Source organism: Hibiscus syriacus, unplaced genomic scaffold (assembly GCF_006381635.1).
Source record: "Hibiscus syriacus cultivar Baekdansim isolate YM2019G1 unplaced genomic scaffold, ASM638163v2 tig00112000_pilon, whole genome shotgun sequence".
Taxonomy (NCBI): Eukaryota; Viridiplantae; Streptophyta; class Magnoliopsida; order Malvales; family Malvaceae; genus Hibiscus; species Hibiscus syriacus.
Window position 1 is genome coordinate 3,823,101 of NW_024063235.1, and position 23,467 is coordinate 3,846,567.

The 23,467-nt window shown below is 32.9% G+C and overlaps 2 pseudogenes; both read left to right on the forward strand.

Moving 5' to 3' along the window:
- Positions 1 to 206: 206 nt before the first annotated feature.
- LOC120174096 lies at positions 207 to 1,592 on the forward strand (annotated as a pseudogene).
- Positions 1,593 to 7,513: 5,921 nt separating this feature from the next.
- On the forward strand, positions 7,514 to 11,001 carry LOC120174072 (annotated as a pseudogene).
- Positions 11,002 to 23,467: the final 12,466 nt, after the last annotated feature.

Consider the following 23,467-nt stretch of genomic DNA (forward strand, 5'->3'; position numbering starts at 1 on the left):
ATTATAGTTTATATTTATAACATATTTGTTACCCCACTAAATCACTACGTTGAAAACTATACTGAAAAATGAAGCAGGAAATTCAGCTTACGGAACCATTGATATGTAACCTTTAAAAGCAAGCACATATTCAAGTCTTTACAGTCTCTCCCACTATTTTCCCATTCGGCGGTCAAAGGTCCTTGCAAGAGTATGATACAAAGCTAAAGTTTCAATCTTTTTTAAATTGAATCCATCTCTCTCCACCTACACAATGGACTGGGTTTTCCATCAAAGAAAACTAGTCCAATATCTTTCTCCAACAGAGCAGCCATATTACCTCCCTCAATCACCACAAAGCTTGCGATCTGATACTTCCGGTCTGAACAAGGTTAGTCCAACTGTATTACTAATCATCATAATCCTAGCCATCATTATCTTTGTGTCCGGTTTGATTCACCTGGCAGTTAGATTTTTGTTGAGACCTTCGAATAGAGAGCCCCGGGATTCGGACAATGTGACCGCCCTCCAAGGTCAGTTGCTGCAACATTCCATCTTCATGATGCTGGTGTCGATCAATCTGTAATCGATACTCTCCCTGTTTTTCACTACAAATCCATCATAGGTGTGCAGAACCCTTTTGATTGTGCGGTTTGCTTGTGTGAATTCGAGCCCGAAGATAAGCTTAGATTGTTGCCGAATTGCAGCCATGCCTTTCACTGGAGTGTATTGACACTTGGCTTTTGTCACATTCCACTTGCCCTTTGTGTAGATCTATCTTACTCCCTGATTTCTCTTCACCTTCACCCCTTGTTTATGCTCTTGAATCTGGGATTCACAGCTCCAGAGAGACTGAGATTGTGGGTGAAAGTGTTGTGGGAAGAAGCAGTTCAGTTCTGAGATCAAATTCCAGTCTGGGTCTTTCTGGAGACATCGAATCATGTGAAATCCAGGAAAAAGATGAAGCCAACCAACCAGAAGTAATGGTGGATTCTGGGGGAAAGTTGTGCCTGTTAAGCTAGGCAAGCTTAGAAATATTGACGGCCTTGAAGGTTGCAGTAGTAATAACAACAACGTCGATTCCAGGAGGTGTTTCTCGATGGGGTCTTTTGGGTACGTAATGGATGAGAATTCATTCTTACGAGTACCAATAAGGACCCCATTGAAGAAACCATCGAGGAGATGACTTGTTTGCCATTAACACCCGGTCACCAGCCGGCCATGTCCGAATGCGATTGTGAATCAAGGAGAGGGTTCAATGGTTTCGTAACTACGGCCACTACCAGCACCGACGACAATGGCAAGTATATCGGTAAGACCAACAAAGAAAGCTTCTCGATATCGAAAATTTGGCTTCGGGGAAAGGACAGGCGGAGTTGTAGCGTTGGTTCATCGAGAAGGGCGTTTTCATTTCGATATTCGCACAATGATGAAGAAAAACAGAGGTGTCATAGCTTAGATTCACAAGCCAAAACCCGATCCTTTGCAAGGAGAACTCTGGCTTGGCTAGCTGGGAGACAAAACAAGGTTGTTCACTCATCATTTACACCCGAACATGTAGGGCTGTGATTCCTTCATTTCGATGACAAAATTGCATAATCCTGTTGTAGGAAAAAGAAAGTAAAAAAAAGGGGGGTTCTTTAATTTGATCAATTCTTCATAGTTTTTCTGCTTTTCACAGAACATGAAAAGAATTTTTTCAAAGGAACAGTGTAATTGGACCGACATTGTCTATTGTGTGGGTCGGTTCATCATAGTGTTTCCTTATTGCGTCAAGGCTATCTGTGAAGGATGAGTGCTTTAAATTTTAAATTATTATTAGTTTATATGATGGTAATAAATTAGATTTGGACATATGTTGTTGGATGTCGATTTTAAGTCAACCTCAAATCACGAGTGTTGTACTAGTGTGGGACATGTATCTAAACTGAACACCCAGATTCCATATGGGAATGGCAGAAAACATGCATCTGATATGACATTGACAAAGGAAAATGGGTGTCGGATATGTCAGAATATAAGTTTTCTCAGGAAAAGCGAATTAATATATGGATAATAAACGGCGTGATCGAAAATTAAGAAGATACTTAATAAAGTCGATTTAGCATTATCGAAAATGATGAGTAATAATAAAGTTGTAGGTGAAAAATATGAAGAAATATTAAAAAAATTGACAACCAATAAACTTAGTTTTTTGGTAGGTAATGATATCGTACACAAAAATATATATAGTAATATATAAGAAAATGATGAAAACCGGTTTAAAAGTAAACATGCATCGATACCTTTATAAGTGTATGTATAAAAGTACCAGTACTTTAGTGATTCCAAAGAATTGCAATAAAAGCGCCTATAAAGTATTGATACCTTACACACATGTATCGATACATGAGAATATAACAGGTTGAAATTTGAGAAATCCGGTTTCAATTTGACAAAACAAGTAATGAATTGGACAAAACCGATTGGAAATTGACAAAATCGGCTGAAATTTGACAAAACCAGTAAAAAGCTACCGAAATTGTTGAAATTTGTATCTATAGGTGTATATATACCAAAGTATCGGTACTCTAGGAATTTAAAAGAAATGAAAAAGGAAAATTCCTCGAAAGTATCGATACTTTACACACATGTATCGATAAATGACAATATAACAAGTTGAAGTTTGACAAAACCGATTTGAGGTTGACAAAATCGGTAGAGATACTGGAATGGTTGAAATTTGTATCGATACTTTTCTAAGTATATGCACCAAAGTATCGGTACTTTAGGAATTTAAAAGAATTGCAATAATAGCGCCTATAAAGTATCGATACCTTAGACACATGTATCGATACATGACAATATAATATGTTCAAATTTGACAAAATTAGTTTCAATATGAAAAAACCAGTAAAGCGCTACCGGATATGTGAATGTATCTATACTTTTATAAGTATATGTTTCATAGTATAGGTACTTTAGGAATTGAAAAGAAATGAAAAAAATGAAAACGTATCGAAAGTATTGATACCTTACACAAAAGTATCGAGACTTGGGTAATTGTATCGATTAAATATAAATAACATATCCGGTTAAAATATCAAAGGCATAGCTACATTTCCTCTGAAATATATAGAAGACGGTCGTAGTCTTCAAAATCGAAGCGTATTAGTTGTTGCGAAATAGAAGCAATGTGTTTTTGAAAGCGTAGTTGTTTGTTTGTTACTGTAATCGAATCGAAAAGCACGTTGTCGAAACCCTAGTTTTTTAGTATTACAGTAATTGGAAATAGGGGTTAGGTTTATGGGTTTAGGGTTTTTGAAGTAAAGAAACATTTGAGACCGATTATAGGTAAAAGTGATATTCTAGGTAGAAAATAAATATCGACACTTTTATATAATATTATAGGTAGAAATGATATTGTAGGTTGTATAAAGGTACCGATACTTGTAATAGAGAGTATTCCCATTCCTTTGAAAGAAACCTAGTTTTTTTAGTATTACAATATTTTAAATTAGGGATTAGGTTTATGGGTTTGGCTTTTTCAAAGCAAAGAAGGATTTGGGACCGATTACAGTTAGAAAGTGATATTATAGGTAGAAAATAAATATCGATACTTTTATATAATATTATATGTAGAAAATGATATTGTAGGTTGTATAAAGGTACCGATACTTGTAGTAGAGAGTATTCTCATTCCTTTGAAGGAATCTGTTTTACTATAAGGTTAGTTATCTATACTTGTTTATTGAATAAACTGTATGTAACTTGTATTTGATTTGATTTGAGTTAATTAATGCTGAATGTCATAAACTGATATATGAAGGAAAAATGAAGTCAATGGATCTTGCAATTGTTGTTCGCGAAGATGACATTGAAATGGAGTCCGAGAGTATCAACAATGAAGTAAATCGAAAGTAACCACTGGGTGGATTATGTACTTCTAGTAAGTATCAATGTATTTGTGTAATTGTTGTTGAAATGATAATTTGATTAAAGTATTTAAGTACTTTAAATTGATTACAAATTTTAAATGTTGACAGTATGATTGAATGAATTATAGTAAGTAAACCGCTTTATATTTCGAGAACCAAATGCATCACCTTCGAGATTTTAAATATACAGTTGCTTCTACATCAACTATGTTTCTCTTAGACGGTTTCGGTTTATGGTTATCCTTTCTTCATGAGTTGGATGAAATAGATTCGACCCGGAAGGCATTCTTCACATATCCAATCTTTCATCTTGTTCCTCAAAATTATGATGGTCGGGATTTTCCTCAGTTTCATGTTGGTTGATTGCTCCGAATATCATAACATTTGATCTCCGAAGCGTTGTTGGTGATTGGTCGGGATTTTCCGAAGAGTTGTTAGTTGATTGCTCCATATCATTTGATAAAGATGAATGAAATAACAATATTGTACACATACTCCATGTATCGACAATATTAATTTTGAAACATTACTTGCATAGTTTATGTATCGACAATATTGTACACATATCTGTATTTTATATTTGAGGATTGTTGAAATATCAATACTAGTTATTAAAGTGTTGTACACCTACTCCAAATTCAGTATGCTTGTACAACAATCTGCGTGCAAATGTATCGATACACATTATTAAAGTATCAATTTTTATAATTTTGACAACAAAGTTTGATACTTAGAATTTCGAAACCTATTTCTTACAATAATAGGTAAATTTACAATGTAAATGGTAAAAATCTACCGATTTAATGATAATAGGCGTAAACATAAAGTATCGATACTTATTATTCCAGTATCGAAACTTTTACTCCAGTATGCATCTCAAACAATTTGCACGCAAAAAGTATTGATACACGAAATTTCGAAACCGATTACTTAAAAGTTTTAGGTAAATTTACAATGTAAACGGTAAAAGTCTGCCGTTTTAATGATTATAGGCGTAAATAGAAAGTATTGATACGTTTTGTATGGTATCGATACTTTAGTTTGGTATGCTTATCAACAATTTGTACTCACAAAGTATCGATACACATGTATAAAATATCGATACATGGAATTTGAAACCTTTACTTTTAAGTTATTGTAAATTTACAATGTAACGATCAACATCTACGAGATATTGATAATAGGCGTAAATACAAGTATCAATATTGTCTATATAAGTATCGATACTTTTATATAGGTAAGGAATTTGAAAAAAACCGATTAGAAATTGACAAAAACGGTTAAAATTTGACAAAACCGGTTAAAATTTGACAAAATCGATAAATAAATAACATATCCGGTTAAAATATCTCAGGCATAGTATCGGATATGTTGAAGGTATCGATATTTTTATAAGTATATGTATCATAGTATCGATACTTTAGAAATTGAAAAGAAATAAAAAACCAGTTTCAATTTGACAAAACCGGTAAAGAGATATCAGAATGGTTGAAATTTGTATCGATACTTTTAAAATATATGCACCAAATATCGGTACTTTAGGAATTTAAAAGAATTGCAATAATACGCCTATAAAATATCGATACCTTAGACTCATGCATCGATAAATGACAATATAACATGTTGAAATTTGATAAAAGCGATTTCAATATGACAAAACCGGTAAAGCACTACCGGATATGTTGACAGTACCGATACTATTATAAGTATATGTATCATAGTATTAATACTTTAGGAATTGGAAAGAATTGAAAAATGAAACATCTCGAAAGTACCAATACCTTACACAAAAGTATCGAGACTTCGATAAGGGTAATGTTATCGATTAAATATAAATAACATAACTGGTTAACATATCAAAAGAAACCCTAAACCAATTAAATAAATAGAACACGACCGTGGTTTTAGAGATCACAACGTATTAGTTGCTGTGGAATAGTAACAAGGTATTTTTGAAAACATAGTTGTTTGTTTGTTGATGCAATCGAATCGAAAGGTATATTGTCAAAACCCTAGTTTTTTAGTATTGTAGTATTAAAAAATAGGGGATGTAGTATTACAAAAGTTATAACTTTAATACATTCCATAGTATTTTTCTTAAATTCAAATACATGTCATCTAATTATCAAAATAAGACATAAACACTATAAGAAAATATACCTTTAATGACAAACGAACAATGACACACGCTAATTTATGTATTGCAAAAAATGCGTGTCATAAAAAAATGTCATGTTTCTTAAAATTTGAACGATTTATGACTTACAATAATGTATGCCATATTTAATAGTCATAATCCAAAAAATTTAGCAACCACACAGAGTACATTTTTCATTGTGTGTGTTGAGTTAATCGATTGACGGAATCGGCCAAGAGGGGGGGTGAATTGGCAATTAAAATTTGGTGGAAGCTTTTGCAGAAAATTGAAAGTAATTGCACAATGATTTAGAGTGGTTCGACTTTCTCAACCAAAGTCTACGTCCACTACCTTAGCTATCCACACTAAGGATTTTCCACAAATTCACTAATTTGTCTTTCTTTTGAGGACAAAGAGTAACCTTACAAACCCTCAAGAATTATACCCCAAATTCTTGATAACACTCTCTCCCAAAGAGAACAATACAAATTTGCAAACTTACAAGGAAATCCTCACAAGGTAGATTGTTTGCACAATTCTAAAACAAAGAAAAGAACACTCAAGAATGAATACAATTGAGTACAAGTAGTGTTCTTGAAAGCAAAATGAATATTGAATGAAAAATAAGCTTGAAATGCTCAAACTTGAGGTTTGATGCTTTCTCTTTGATTCTCTCTTGATTCTAGTTGCTTGTTGTTTCTTGTTGTTGATCAATAGCTTTTAAGCTTGTTTAAATACACCTTGAATCACTTCTGAATGTTGGGGATCATTAATGAAGTTATTGGAGCCGTTTAAGTGTGAAAACAATTAATATTTCTTCTTGGAGCATGGGGGAATCGATACACCCCTCATGGGGAATCGGTTCCCTAAGTGTAAAATTCAAATATTTCGTCCGTTAAACATGAGGGAATCGGTACCCCCTTGGGGGGGAATCGGTTCCCTCCGAGCATTCTGTTTTTTCTCGGAGCCAAACCATTCAGGGGGAATCGGTACCCCCTTGGGGGGAATCGATTCCCTCTGAGCAATCTGAAATTTTTGGCTTTGAAATGTTTCGAAATATTTTGTAAAATTGTTTTGAAATTATTTTAAGATTAAAACTGAATTTTACACTTGAGTAAGGATTAAAAATGACATTTGAAAGATTTGGAGTAATATTTTGATATTCGAATAATTATATCAAATATACTTAGAAAATCTTAAAATTCATTTAACTTAATTTGTTATATCGAAATATCAAAATGTTTTCAACAGTGTGTCATCTCTAAAAGTCATCTTTTAATTCAGGAACTATATATTTTAGCCTAAAATAAATAATAAATAAACCCGTTCTAGTTTACCCAAATAAATAATAAATCGAATTCTTCGACTCTGAAATCAGTCCCTCAAACATTCATCGATTTGATCGAATTCAAACTTTTCAAAAGAAATATTAAAATTATTTATATTTCTGTGAAGAACAAGTCTCGGTTCCAACCTTGAAATGGGGATGGATGGAATACCAGATTGGCTAAATAGTTCATTGTGGTCCACAACTCTCAGCGGCGGCGACGACCGCATCCACTATCACTCCCCTTCTCCCTCCATCTCCTCCAATGCCGTCTCCAAGCCAATTGTTCAGCCTCTGGTTCCCGTGCCTCCTCCCGCTGCGGCCTCGAGTCCTCAGTCCACTACTATATCCCCCAAATCTGAATCCAGAGATCAAGTTAATAAAAATAATGACGATAATAGCAATAATAATAACCAAAATGCTAGCTCTTCCGGCGATTCTCCGGATGATATCTCTCGCCAGACTCAGCTTTTAACCGAGGTTTTTAATTATTCTCCATTGTTTTACTGTTTTTCTTTTTTATTTCATTCTAATTCCCATCTTCTTCGTGTCAGATGTCAAAGAAGGTAGTAAATTTGCGAGAACTGCGGCAGATTGCGTCGTAGGGAATTCTTGAAGGTGTAGGAATCAAGTCTACAGAGTGGAAGGTGGTGTCTCTGTCTTTTCTGTTTTGTTGCTGAGAAATTTTGAAATTTATTGAGATTCCTATATTTTTAGTCTTTGAATCGAATGAATCGTTAATTCCCATGCATTGAAAGTTGCTTTGCTTTTCTTTTTGGATTAATGTTGAGGTAGGGTTATTTGGTTGCTCTGGCAGTTATTATTAGGGTATCTACCACCAGATCGTGTGCAGTGGTCGTATGAATTAGCTAAGAAAAGGTCCGAATACAAACAGTTTAAAGAAGAGCTATTGATGAATCATGTAAGTGTTTCCTTTTGCGTGTTAAAATAGTGTAATAGATAAATCCCTATAGGTCACAACTGCAATTTAGTTATAAAACCTTATAATTTAATCTCATATTTGATTTCATCACATGCAAGTAAAATCAATAAGGGTTACTGGAGAAATGTCTAAATGTTGACACAGATTTCTGAAATATGACAATATGTACCTGTAGATGGAACTAAAAAAAATAATTTTGCCTATTAACAAACACATGCACTGTGAAGTTTGAATTCATATACTTGCCAGATTTTAGAAGTTCATGTCAACATTTATACGATTTTTCATAAACACTGTTATCAGTAAATTAAACTTGTTTACACCATACAAAGATTAAATTAACAATCTTATTTATTGAAAAATACGAAAAATAATTCTCTAGTATGAGTAAAATTGATATTGGCATTAATGGAAAGCCGTCTATATGCTAAGATGGGCTTCTGAAATATGAAAATACAGAGTTGTAGATTAACTTAAGCTACAAATAGATTTCTTCTATTATAAAACAATGGTTTTGTCAATTTTTGACTCATATGCTTTGTTAACTTTTAGAAGTTCATGTCAACATTTAGATGATTTTATACGAACATTGTTATAGATTTTTCTTGTTTATACCATAAAAAGATTGAATTACACAATTATATTGTACAAGGGCTAAATTTCACTTTTAACTATATTTGACTATAGTACCAAGACTGTCTAGATACTTTAACCAAATAGTGTATTAATAATTACATTATAATGATTTCATACACTATGGGCAAGTATGATATTATAAGTTCCTTTGTTTACTGGCATGGTAAAATTTCAGCAGCATTTTAGGGTTATCTTGTGTGTTCGATCTTTCTCTGTTTCTGTGAGAGTTTTGGGTTTTTGAATATTCTGTGGCTAGTCAGACAAAAATGTCAAGGAAGTTGGAGAAGTTTGCGGTTCGTGACAATGATCATTCAGAATCTGAAAGCAGTGGTATGCTTTCAAGATCACATGTAAGTCATGGAGAGCATCCTTTAAGCCTTGAGAAAGTAGCATATGGAATCAATTCTTTCAGGTATATTGTTAGGCTTATTTGAAAATCAATTATTGGAACTGTACTGCATCTGTGGTGTTTTCTTTTATGTTAAATGCTTTAAATAAAGACTGTGAACGCTAAGTTGAGCTTCCTCCCATTAATTTAGTTCATTTGTTTTTATTGGAGCCTGACTTCTAGTGCTTAGTTGACATTAAGGATAGAAGAAAGAAAGAATGATAACAACTATATGGACAGAAGTGAAAAACATTGAAGGGGTATTACACTTTGATGTAAAATCTACTGAATTATAATTAAAAGATCGAATAGTTTTTGCACAATTGTGTTGCTGTTAGCATTAAAATATATATCCCATATATATCTCTAGCTTTAATTTACTAAGAATAATCATATGTTTTATAATGTGTTATCTGATTATCTCTGTTATTATTAGATCATGATATTTGGTATTTATAATTGTCAGTGTTATATAGCATTATAGTAAGAAATCCAAGAAGTTAGACGAGGGGTAAACAATTCATGCTACACATACTAGTTTTTGGTCAATACTTAGTTGAGAGAACATGACTGAGCATTACTAGTTATAATTGTATTTTTATACCAGTTTATACAAAGTAGCGACGAGAGTTATGATTTTTCAATTATTAATTGAATCTACCATTTATTTTATTCTATAGTCCCTAAAGTTTTCCTGATTTAGCAAGCATTTAGAAAGAGGTTTTTCCCCCATTTGTTTGCTTAGTTTTCTTGCGATGTTAGTCATGTTGTTGATGAGCCGAATATTTTTTAGATGTCCTCCTTTTAAGTTCTAGATAAAGATTAAGTGACTTTTTTGGGCTTGCAAAGTCTAACCGGGTGTGCATTTCTTTCTTGTGATTTTGTTGTTTAACCCTTTGGACTCAAGTTTTGATATGAGAAACAAAGCCATTTCTGAATTATACCTTGCTAATTTAGGATGCATTGAAGGACATATTAATTGTATTTTCCAAGTTAAATCCATGTATAAGATATGTTCAAGGGATGAATGAAATCTTGGCACCTCTATTTTATGTATTCAGAAATGATCCCGATGAAGAAATGACAATAAAGATCTCATTGTCTTTCCTATCTAGTTTGTATTATTTGTTTTAATGTTTTTCTTTACGCAAAACTTGTTGGTGCAACCAAAAAAGTGTTTTCTGCTTCCAGAACCTTCCACTTTTTTCAGCTTTGAGATTTACATTTTGTTTATCGTTTGGTGTTCTTGTCAAACATGTCTTTTCCCATTTCTATCTGCAGCACAATTGCCACCAACTCCCACTTTTTCCTTGTCTCAAGCAACATGATGAAGAAAATTTTCATTTACTTAGTTGACACTTGCTTAAACTCTACTTAAGGCATATAGAGACATGGGTTTGAACTTAGGAGATATCACCCTATAAGGTGTATCCAAATACTACTTGATTTTTTTTAAATTTAACACACCCATTTCAAATACATATTCGCATGTGACATGACATCATATTTGAGTATTGAGTAACAAACTGATGTATAAAAGCTAGAAATTTTTATATCCTCCAAATCTGATGCATACATTTCCATATTGAACTCTTACAGGCCGCTGCTGAAGTTGACTCATTCTTTTGTTTTGTTGAGTTGTTGAGTGGATTCCGTGATCATTTCTATTTGTAACTTGACAATAACAATGTTAGAATTCGTGCCATAATTACCCGGTTGTCATAATTTTTGAAAGAACATGATGAAGAGCTTTGGCGTCATATAGAGATCACAACTAAAGTAAGATATCATTGCAAAATCCAAACATCTTGTTGTATTATTTATATTTTATCTTTTCATACATTTCTTGTCATCTTCTGTATCTGGTTCATGCTTACCTATTACAACAACCCCACCTAAGGGGACAATTAAGCCAATTTAAATTGTAAAAGCTTGAGAGCTCTACTTGAAACTCCAGACCTGAAGTTTGGATTTAGGTTAATAAAGTTTCACGTTTAAAGATTGATTCAAAATAAAAATTGATTTGCACAAATTTGTTCAATTAATCTTGTTTATCTAGTAAAAGATAAGTTTAATGCGATGCTTTGACTTCAAACTCGATTATTTATACTTAAGCTCGAGTTAGAATTTAGATTTTTCAATATTCATTAGAATAGTATAATATTGAATTAGAAAAGCTTGGTTAGGCTTGCAAGCTATTTGAGTCTTGCATTAGGATACTTGAATTCAACTGGCAAGAACCATTTATCATGCTAATAAAGTTAGAGCAAAAGGGGGGAGAGGGCATTAAAATTACAAGAATTAATGCAAGAATTAATGCAACTATCATATGGATTTGAAGTAGGATGTTATTCTAAACAAATTAATGCAAGTATTGTTAGCAAGACTGAAACTGTGAATTCGGGCCGTGATAATGTATATAATTTATATGAGAAGTTTTATTAATTAAATGTGTAAAATTATTTTTACATATGCTTCAAAGAATGCATATGTAAAAATGGTCATTTTAGTACTCTTTGATAGTTATACACTTCACTTTAAATAAGTATAAATTATATACTTATTTCATATTTTTACTTAGGCTGGCGATAGGAAGGAAGAATACACGGATGATAACATTGATGATATTCGCAAAGAATGAGTATCTTATGTGGCAAACTTTATTATGACGTGATATTTTGTATCGACATATGATTACAATATTTTTGAAAACTTAATGTTAATATATTGTATGCAAATGGATTGCTTATATATAATATGATATATATATTTAGTATTATAAGTCATTAAATGTGATTTAGTTTGATTATTTGTCAATCTACAATATATATATATATATATATATATATATATATATATAATTTACGACATACAATCACAACACAAGAATGTGTGTCATCTTTTTTAATGACGTGTGCTTCAATGACAGACAATGTAAGTCGTAAATGTAAGTCATAAATGTAAGTCATAAATGCGTGTCATAAATTTATGACACACAAATCTATGTCATCTTCATTTATGAAGGGGGCTTCAATGACGCGCAATGCGCGTCATAAATGCGTGTCATAAATGTTTGTCATAAATGCGTGTCATAGATTTATGACACACAATTGCGTGTCATCTGAGATTTATGACGGTGACCTCAATGACGCGCATTTGTGTGTCATCTGCACCCATAGATGACACGCAATGCGTGTCATTAAAGTGGTTTTTTTCTAGTAGTGAAATGTCCTACAGTTACTGCTGAGTCAACCTTGGATTGATAATCCTTGCTGCACTCCTTACTCTGTTAGTCTTTGTTATTTTCTACATATGAGATCAACACATGCTAAGTATTTACTTAGTGAGGCATAATAATGTAAATGAACTGCAATTCATACATAAGCGTATCATGACTATTGAAATATGAACTAAATCGTATACTTCAAAAGAATCAGTTAACCATCTTAGTTAAACCAAGTTTTTTTCATATAGTCATCGAACTATTCTTAGTATGCCATCATATCTATTTTTCTGTATATTTTTTCCATTTATCCTTTATTTTTCCCAATGTATGTTAAATGAGAATGTAAGGTACATGCATTTGTACCGAAGTGCCGAATTGGTCATTCACCTTTTATGAATACCATGAGTGGCACCTTTTATGCCGATAATGCATTGTTATTCATTAATCAAAATCGATCAATAATTTTCATTAGTGGCACCTTTTATGCCGATAATGCACTGTTATGCATTAATCAAAATCGATCGATAATTTTCATTAATGTCACATTTTATGCCAATTATGCACCGTTATGCATTAACCAAAATCGATCGATAATTTTCATTAGTGGCACCTTTTATGCCTATAATGAACCGTTATGAATTAATCAAAATCGATCATAATTTTAACCTATTCATTTCAAAGCAGTTCATACTCTAAAACTTATTCATAACATTTCTCATACACGTTACGAAAATAATACCAAAATACTGTAAAACATACATTTAACAAAACATTCAAGGTTGACTCATCGCGAGTCTTCCTTCTTTCATACAAGTACAAAAAATGCACTCACTTGATAAGCCTCGCTAGTATGCTGTAATGGTTTCCGACTATTCTAAAACTTTATCTTTGCTCTTTTTCTTTCTTGATTCAGGAGCTTGGTTATGATCTACATAATCATCCATTAAGTACACATACCATACCAATGTTAGTATATTCTCCAACATTTATATTTTTAATAATACTCAAAAGTACTATTATATTCAATTTCTATCAAAATTCGTCTTATCTTAAATATTACAGACTCAATAGTAGTGGTACCTCTATCATGGTGTCGATATTTCTATACTATGGTATTGATACTCAATTCAGTATCGATATCATTTCTACATTTTGGAATCCATGATATCGATATCCACATCAGCATCGATACTAATTGCATCAGTATCAATATTTATTCAACTCGATTTTTACCCAAATTTTGTTTAATTCTCTTTCTTTTACCTCCAACAATACCCTTAAACTTATCATCACTTAACCGAACTAACTTTCCTCCATTCAGCATCTTATAACATCTAAAATCTCCAAAGAACATCCCAAACTAAGAATCACACTACTTTTTCATACATGTTTTTAATCACTTTTAAGGCTTGTAATCTATTATTTACTCATTTGACAAGTAAAATATACTTGTAAACCTCAATAAAAACTCAGATTCCAACATATCTTTCAAAAATCCATTTTCTTCAATCTCAAATAAATCATCCATCTATTAGTTTTAATCCTCTTTAAACCTTCCTTAAGCTTCCACATCACTTAAGGTTTCAAGACCAAACCAAAACGAAAGAAAAAACTAGATGGATGAAGTCTTACCTTTGGTTATGGAGGAGAGCACGAGCAATGGGGAAGAAAAAGATAACTTAGCTTGTTTTCAACCTTCCCCCTTTTTCATCTTCTTAAATACCCTAATTAAAATAAATTTAAATTCATTTTCCTCTAAAGGACCAAAATGCCCCTTTCATTCTTTCATTCTTACTAATTGGTCATAAACACAATTTCTAAATCATTTTCTTATACTTTACTATTTATTCCATTTAATCCCCTAAATTTTTAATTATTTCATTTTGGTCACCGACTTGATATTTTAGGGTATTACAACTCTCTCCCTTTAGAAAATTCATCCTCGAATTTTAAGAAGTACCTGATACGAAGAGGTGTGGAAACTTCTTCCTCATGTCTTCCTCTCTTTCCCAAGTAACTTCTTCTACCTTATGGTTTTACCAAAGCAATTTAACTAAAGAGATCTTCTTGTTACACAATTCCTTGTTTTCTCTAGCCAATATTCACACTGGTTCTTCTTCGTAAGTCAGATCTGGTCAGATCACTATTTCCTCTAGTGTGATAACATGAGATGGATCTGTCTACAATTACCTATATCGAGTCCTTTTTACCTGGTGACAAAGGTAGCCCCGAAACAAAATCCATTATAACTCGTTCTCATTTACTCTCAGGAATGGATATCGTTTGCAGCAATCTGGATGGCACTTGATGTTCAGCTTTCACTTGCTGACATGTCAAACATTTTGCAACAAACTCCGATATAGCTCTTTTAATGACAGGCCACCAATAACGACTTTTTTAATCCTGATACATCTTATTCCCGCTTGGATGCATTGTCAAAGGACTATAATGTGCCTCGAAAAGAACATATTTCTTCAGTTAATCATTATCGGGAATGCAAATTCTTCCACGATAATATAAACATCCATCAGTCCTCATTTTGAAGTCTTTATCCTCTTCCTTTTCTATTTGCGCCATTCTCACCAAGCATTTCTCATATTGACCTTGCAGGTCTTTTACCCGATCCAAAAGCATTGGCTTTAACTTAATTTCAGCAATCAAGGCACCATCTTCCTTTAAAGATATACGCACATCCAAAACCCGTAGAGCGACAAATAGTATTTTGGCTAAGTGCATCTGCTACCACATTAGCCTTTCTGGGATGATAATCGATGATTAAATCATAATCTTTTAAAAGCTCAATCCATCTTTTCTGTCTTAAATTCAGTTCTTTTTGAGTCAGCAAGTACTTTAGACTCTTGTGATCCGCATAAATATGGCATAGCTCACCGTATAGATAATGAAACCAAATTTTCAAGCAAAGACGACCGCTTCCAATTCCAAGTCACGTGTCGGGTAATTTCTCTCATAATTCTTCAGCTATCTTAAGGCATAAGCCATAAGTTTTCCATCTTGCATAAGCACACATCCCAACCCATTATGAGATGCATAACTAAAAACTACATATTCTTTACCCAACTCAGGTTGTACAAGCACTGGGGCCTCTGTTATGATTCTCTTTAGCATTTTAAAACTTTCTTGGCATATCTCTGACCAAACAAAAGGCACATCTTTCCATAACAACTTAGTTAGCGGTGAAGCTAAAATTGAGAAGTTCTTCACGAACCGTCTATGATAACCAGCAAGCCCCAAGAAACTTCGAACTTCAGAAACATTCTTTACCCAAATTTTGTTTAACTGACGGTAGTCTATGCATAATCGCATAGACACGTTCTTCTTTTTCACAAAAAGCACAAGTTCTCCCCAAGGAGAAACAATGGGTCTGACAAATCCCTTATCGAGTAGCTCTTCCAATTGGGCTTTTAATTCTCTTAACTCCGTTGGAGCCATTCGATATGGAGCCATATAAATAGGTTCGAAACCCTGGTAAACCTCAATCTAGAATTCCACCTCGCTGTCTGGAGATAAACCTAGTAAATATTCCAGGAAAACATCTGAAAACTCCCTAACCATTGGAAAATCATCTACTCTCACTTCTGATACTCGAGTTTCTATCAAATTAGCTAGAAAAGCTATGCATCCCTTTGACATCATTTTCTTTGCAAGCATGGCTGATATCTCATTGGATGGTGATTTTGCTTTTTCGCCGATCACTACTATTTTAGAGCCTTCCACATCCTTTAAAAATAATCGCTTCTTGCGACAATCAACTTCATCCATGATGTGGAGATAACTAATCTATGCCCAAAATGATTTCAAACTCATCGTAAGCCAACTCCATTAAGTTTGTCGGGAACACAATCCTTTCAATCTTTATCAAGAATTTTCTACATACTCGCATTACTCTCGCACTGTGACCCATAAGGTTTATTTCTATCATTTCACAACAATTGGTTCTAAAGGAATTCCTCTAGTTCTAACCAACTTTGTACTAATGTATGAGTGTGTATAATTAGGGTCAACTAAATCAAACACAGGTTCATCAAAAAGATGGAATGTACCTGTTAAGATCTCTGGGTCATCCCGATCCTTATTGGTCTTAATGTTGTTAATTCTGACGACTCCCTGAGTCTCTTGTCGCGACATTGATTCAGATTGTCCCCTGGATCTACCCCTTCCTCTGGTTCTATTAGAAGTTGCTACAGATCTCTCAGATTGTGTTGAATTGTCCCCGGATTTCTTAGGAAAATTTCGGGCAAAGTGACCAATCTCACCACACTAGAAACAAGCTCCATTGAGAAATCTGTATACTCCACGGTGCAATTTACCACATGTATGACATGGAGTTCTCTCTCCAAATGCTCTACCCGACCTAGCAACAAAAGACTAAGATTGTTTAGTTTTCTGCAAAGTTGCAGCATAACTGTAACACCCATAACCCGTATAATTATACATATACAGATTATAGATGTCACTCGAATTTTAAAACCATTTCCCATTCAAAAGTGATTTAAAATTTATTTTCTTAAATTGGTAAATGATATTATACAAATATCATTTCATATGAATTGTTTTTCATTATAACAAATTTAATTCAAAACATTTTTTTATGAACATTGAACAGTGGGGGGATCGGTTCCTATAGTAGGGAATCGGTACCCCTTAAGATATCTGGAAATTTTCTTAAAACGTGGGGGAATCGGTTCCTATAGCAGTGAATAGTAATTTCAGCATTATATATAAAAACTCATAAAATTACCATTTGTTTCTAAGTTTTTTTAACAAAACAAATAAAACATTAATAATTACATGCCACTAATAAATTCAACATTACATCTTAGGATGTCTTACTGATATTAATATACACTCCTTGATTCTTGATGTTAACTTGAACTCTTTATTCCAATACTGGCTTTTTACCTACGCGTGAAAATCATCACACGCTAAGTATATACTTAGTGAGGTAATTACTATAATAAACAGTGCAACACAGTTCATGCATGAATTTCCATGTCAAAATCAAAACAACATAATATAATAAAAATCATTTTTTATCCATAAATATTGCCCACGATTCACAATCTATGAGGAACCCAGTATATGAGTCAAATATTGCACAAAAGTGCTAAGGTCGAGCATTGCTCACCTAATAATGCACTGTAGTGATGAGGTCGGGTTTTGCCCACTTGACTTGTACTATGTATCTTATTTGACCCTATAATACTACTTAATTCTGCAATTGCTAGACTTTATGGCATGCCATTAATACCACTGAACCTCAATAACATATTTGGGCATATATTCATCAATTAAATCATCCATGGAAACGTATAACCGTGTATAAACATTAGGGCAGTTCATACCCAAAATAACTATCATATCAAATCTTATGTTGATAAAATAAGGTCGACTTATCGCAAGTCTTCCAGATGATGTATAAAACATCTATGTACCATATCATGCATGTATTGCACTCACCTTGACACTTTATAAAATCCACAATACGTATGCCTCACTACGATCCACAATAACTCTTTTATACTTGATTTGCTTCAATCACACTTAAATCACAATCTGTATAAAATCACAATTTCATAACAATACTTATGTTAGTATTGTACTAACATAAACACATCCCATAACAATTCCATAATATACTTGGAACTCATTTTCTACCAAATCTTTAACACTTAATAATTCCTTTTAACAATGACATCTACTTTTCCAATTACATAAAATGGTTCTTCACCATTTTATCACTTAGATACATCATGATCGAATACTTTATCCTTTAAAACTACGTTCTCATGATTTTGCTCGATTTTGATTCGATTCAAGCATGAAATCAACTTTAAATCAATCTTTTAACATCTATACTATTAAATCCCTATCAACTTTCATCAGAACACAAAGTTCTTCAACTTATAATTTAGCCGAATTTTACATAAAAATCTCTAGAAAGATTGAACATATTTTAACCACAAATCAAGCTTGAAAACGAATCTACTACCTCTAAATCATCAAGATTTATCATCAATTTCATGAATCCTATCATGAACATAAACCCTTAGATTTGGGATCTTTGAAATCTAACAAGATTAGAAAGAAATACTTGTACCAAATGATAGTATTTTTAGCGTAGATCATTTTCCAATTTCGCGGCATAACCCGGATTCCAAAGGAATCAACTCAAAAATGGAAAATAAAATATTTTTTCCTTACCTTGGAAGAACTCATGTGAAGATGCTGAAGAAGATGAACATTGGAATGATATTGTTTTATTAATATCATGCTTATCATCTTTTAAAATAATATTTAATTCATTAACTTGGAAAATACCAATTTACCCTTAATAAAACTTCATAATCACCATTAAACCAAGATACATATCCTTATCATCTTCAAAATCAGATAAATATCAGCCTTGTCATCTTTTAATAGTCAAAGATGAACAAATTAGTTTTCCACTTTACCGTTTTGCCCTTGTAATTTCCAAAAATTACAATTGAGTCACTTTAATCAAACAATTCAAGTTATACATGAAATTAAACCATTAAATATTATTTTCCAACATTTTAAAAATATGAAAATAATATTTATATTTTCTTATTTTCGTGACCCATTTGTAATTATTTCAAAATTACATTTTGGTCCCTAAACTTTTCAAAGTTTATACTTTGGTCACCAAATAAATCCATTTATGGAATAATATTATTTTTGGGAAAATTAACACTTAATTCCTTAAATATTTCCCAAATTTTCTACTTTGACCATCAAACTTTCAAAATTTACATTTTGGTCATTATCTAAATTTTTGGGGTATTACAAGAACCATCTTTATCAGTATATCGGGAACTCGACCCCTTGCCTCTCTTAGTATAATGGAGAGTTAAAGGCATTCCAACTCTTTTCCCCGTCTGTATACTCTACTCCGCTGATAGGGTCTCCTCTAGAGCTTTTTCAATAGCCTTGGCTCGGCTTATGACTTCTTGCAAACTAGGCAAGTTCAAAGTCAACATTATCTCTTTCAACTTTGACCTAAAACCTTCAATAAACCAATCACTTCGAGCCTTGTCATTGGGAACTACCTCAGTAGCAAAACGGCTCATCTTGTTGTATTAAGCTTCGTACTCATGTACTGCTCGATCACCTTGTTTCAAATTAAGGAACTTTAGCAGCATTGCCAGTCTAAACTGTTCACCAACATACTTGTTCTTAAATTCCTCCAGAAAGAACTGCCAGGTCACTTGTTTCGGCAGTGCTACATCGTAGTATTTGACCACCATACTCGAGTTGATCCCCTAAGTAAAGATACAGCTCCACCCAGCTTTTTTGAATCTGAGTAGTGAATACTCTCAAGCATTACCATAACATCATTTAGCCATAAGTCAGCCTCCATAGGACCTTCATCCTGTTCTCCCCGGAACTCGGGAGCTCCTAAACTCTTCAACACTTTTGGAATCAATATCCTCGGTACTAGAGGAGCAGGGGGCAAAGGAGGTTAGAATTGTATCAAGATGACATTGAGAGCTTGCATAAAATCTCCAAACTCAGGCATAGGCATAACCTGATGTGCCGGTGTACTAGCACTCTCGGATGGAATCAGATGCTCTCTATTCTCCTCGTAGCTTTCACTACTCGTTTCATCTTTATTTTATCGTTCGACCGCTCTTCGCGAGTTTGAAGATTCTAACATACACTAGGACATACATAATAATAACACTAAAGTTAGTAAGGAGTGACATCAATCACACTCTAATGACACCATATCAGTAACCTTAACAATCTTAGTGGCATGTAATCCTTTTTAAAGTCAAATAAACCCGGTTTCAGTCGAGAATCGACTAAACCTGTAGCTCTAATACCAATAAATGTAACACCTATTTCCTGTATATGTTTCTGTACACAAGTCACAGGTTTCACATGACTTTTAAAAAAATTTACTTATTTGTAAAAGCCATAAAATATTGTTTCGAAAATATAACAAAAGATTTTAATAAAATAATAAAACAGTTTTTGTAACATATTACAAAAATTATAACTTTAATATATTCCAGATTATTTTTCTTAAACTCAAATACATGTCATCTAATTATCAAAAGAAGACATAAATGTCCTACAGTTACTGCTGAGTCAACCTTGGATTGATAATCTTTGTTGCACTCCTTACTCTGTTAGTCTTTGTTATTTCCTACATGTGAGATCAACACATGCTAAGTATTTACTTAGTGACGCATAATAATGTAAAGGAACTACAATTCATACATAAGCATATTATGGCTATTGAAATACGAACTAAATTATATACTTCATAAGAATAAGTTAACCATCTTAGTTAAACCAAGTTTCTTTCATATAGTCATCGAAGTATTATTAGTATGCCCGACATATCTATTTTTCTGTATATTTTCCCAATTATCCATTATTTTGCCCAATGTATGTTAAATGAGAATGTAAGGTAAATACATTGCATAGAAGTGTTGAATTGGCCATTCAATTTTTTTGAATACCATGAGTGGCACATTTTATGCCGATAATGCACCATTATGCATTATTCAAAATCGATCGATAATTTTCATTAGTGGCACCTTTTATACCGATAATGCACCGTTATGCATTAATCAAAATCGATCGATAATTTTCATTAGTGGCACCTTTTAGGTCGATAATGCACCGTTATTCATTAATCAAAATCGATCAATAATTTTCATTAGTGGCACCTTTTATGCTGATAATGCATCGTTATGCATTAATCAAAATCGATCGATAATTTTCATTAGTGGCACCTTTTATGCTGATAATGTACCATTATGCAATAATCAAAATTGATCAATAATTTTTATTCATTCATTTCAGAGTAGTTCATACTCTAAAACTTATTCATAATATCTTTCTCATACACGTTACAAAAATAATACCAAAAATGTTGTAAAATATACATTTAACAAAACATAAGAGGTTGACTCATCGCGAGTCTTCCTCCTTTCAAACAAGTACAATAAATGCACTCACCTGATAAGCATCGCTAGTATGCTGTAATGATGTCCGACTATTCGACAAATTTATCTTTTACCTTTTTCTTGCTTGATTCAGGAGCTTAGTTATGATCTACAAAAACATTCATTAAGTACACAAACCATACCAATGTTGGTATACTCTCCAACATTTATACTTTTAATAATACTCAAAAGTACTATTATATTCAATTTCTATCAAAATTCATCCAATCTTAAATTTTCCAGACTCAATTGTATCGGTACCCCTATCATGGTATCGATACTTCTATACTATGGTACTGATACACCCTTCAGTATCAATACCATTTATGCATTCTGGAATCCATGGTTTCTATACATTCCTATTAGTATCGATACCCATATCAGTATCGATACTAATTGCATCAATATCAATATTGTTCATCGTATTTCTTCAAATTTACTCCTGTAGTATCAGTACTGTTCTTCCAATACCGATACACTTACCCATATTTTCTGCCTTTTAACTCGATTTTTACCCAAATTTCATTTAATTCTCTTTCTTTTACCTCCAACAATACCTTTAAACTTATTATCACTTAACCCAACTAACTTTCCTCCATTTAGCATCTTATAACATCTAAAATCTCCTAAGAACATCCCAAACTAAAAATCACACTACTTTTTCATACATTTTTTAATCACTTTTAAGGCTTTTAATCTCTTATTTACTCCTTTGACAAGCAAAATATACTTGTAAACATCAATAAAAACTCATATTCCAACATATCTTTCAAAAACTCATTTTCTTCACTCTCAAATAAATCATCCATCTCTTAGTTATAATCATCTTTAAACCTTCCTTAAGCTTCCACATCACTTAAGGTTTCAAGACTAAACCAAAACAAAAGGAAAAGTTAACTAGATGAAGTCTTACTTTTGGCTATGGAGAAGAGCACAGACAACGGGGAAGAAGAAGATAACTTAGCTTGTTTTCAACCTTTCCCTTTTTTCCTCTTCTTAAATACCCTAATTAAAATAAATTTAAATCCATTTTCCTCTAAAGGACTAAAATGCCCCTTTCATTCTTCCATTCTTACTAATTGCTCTTAAACACAGTTTCTCAATCATTTTCTTATACTTTACCATGTATTCCATTTAATCCCCCAAATTTTTAATTCTTTCATTACGGTCACTAACCCGATATTTGGGGTATTACATGTTAGGTTTTTGAGTTTGGGGGTTTCGAAGTGAAGAAGCATTTGGGACCTATTATAGGTAGAAAGTGCAATCGTTGTTCGCGAAGATGATGACATTGAAATGGAGCCTGAGAGTAACAACATTGAAGAAAATCGAAAGTAACCACTGGGTGGATATATGTACTTCTAGTAAGTGTCAATGTATTTGAGTAATTGTTGTTGAAATGGTAATTGGATTAAAGTATTTAAGAACTTTTAATTGATTACAAATTTCAAATATCGACAGTGTGACTGAATGCCAAATGATAAAGGAAGCTGGTAATTATGCTGACTGCATAGCAAATAAAACCCTGAAAGCAGTGTCCAAATGGTAAGCTAGGAATTGGTAAGACAAGTTTCCTTTGAGGGTTTAGGGACTTAACCCCTCCCAGGTAAGAACTGCATGATTAAACATTACATAGAATATTTGTATTCAGTTTTTGAAGAATTGTTCTTAAATGTATATAAGAATCGTTGTAATGATCTCTGTTAATATTTTCAAACCAATAAGTATCATGCATGCATTACCTTATTTCCTCGAGGCAGAAAACAAGAAATTTGTCACTTAAAGATTTTCCAAGAACGGTAGCTTTTGCTCTGCATGAAGACCGAACCTAGAATCAACTTCGCCAATATGCCCATATTTCTCAATAGAACCTGCTAAATGATAAGATTTGCACACAACCGTGAGAATTTTATGG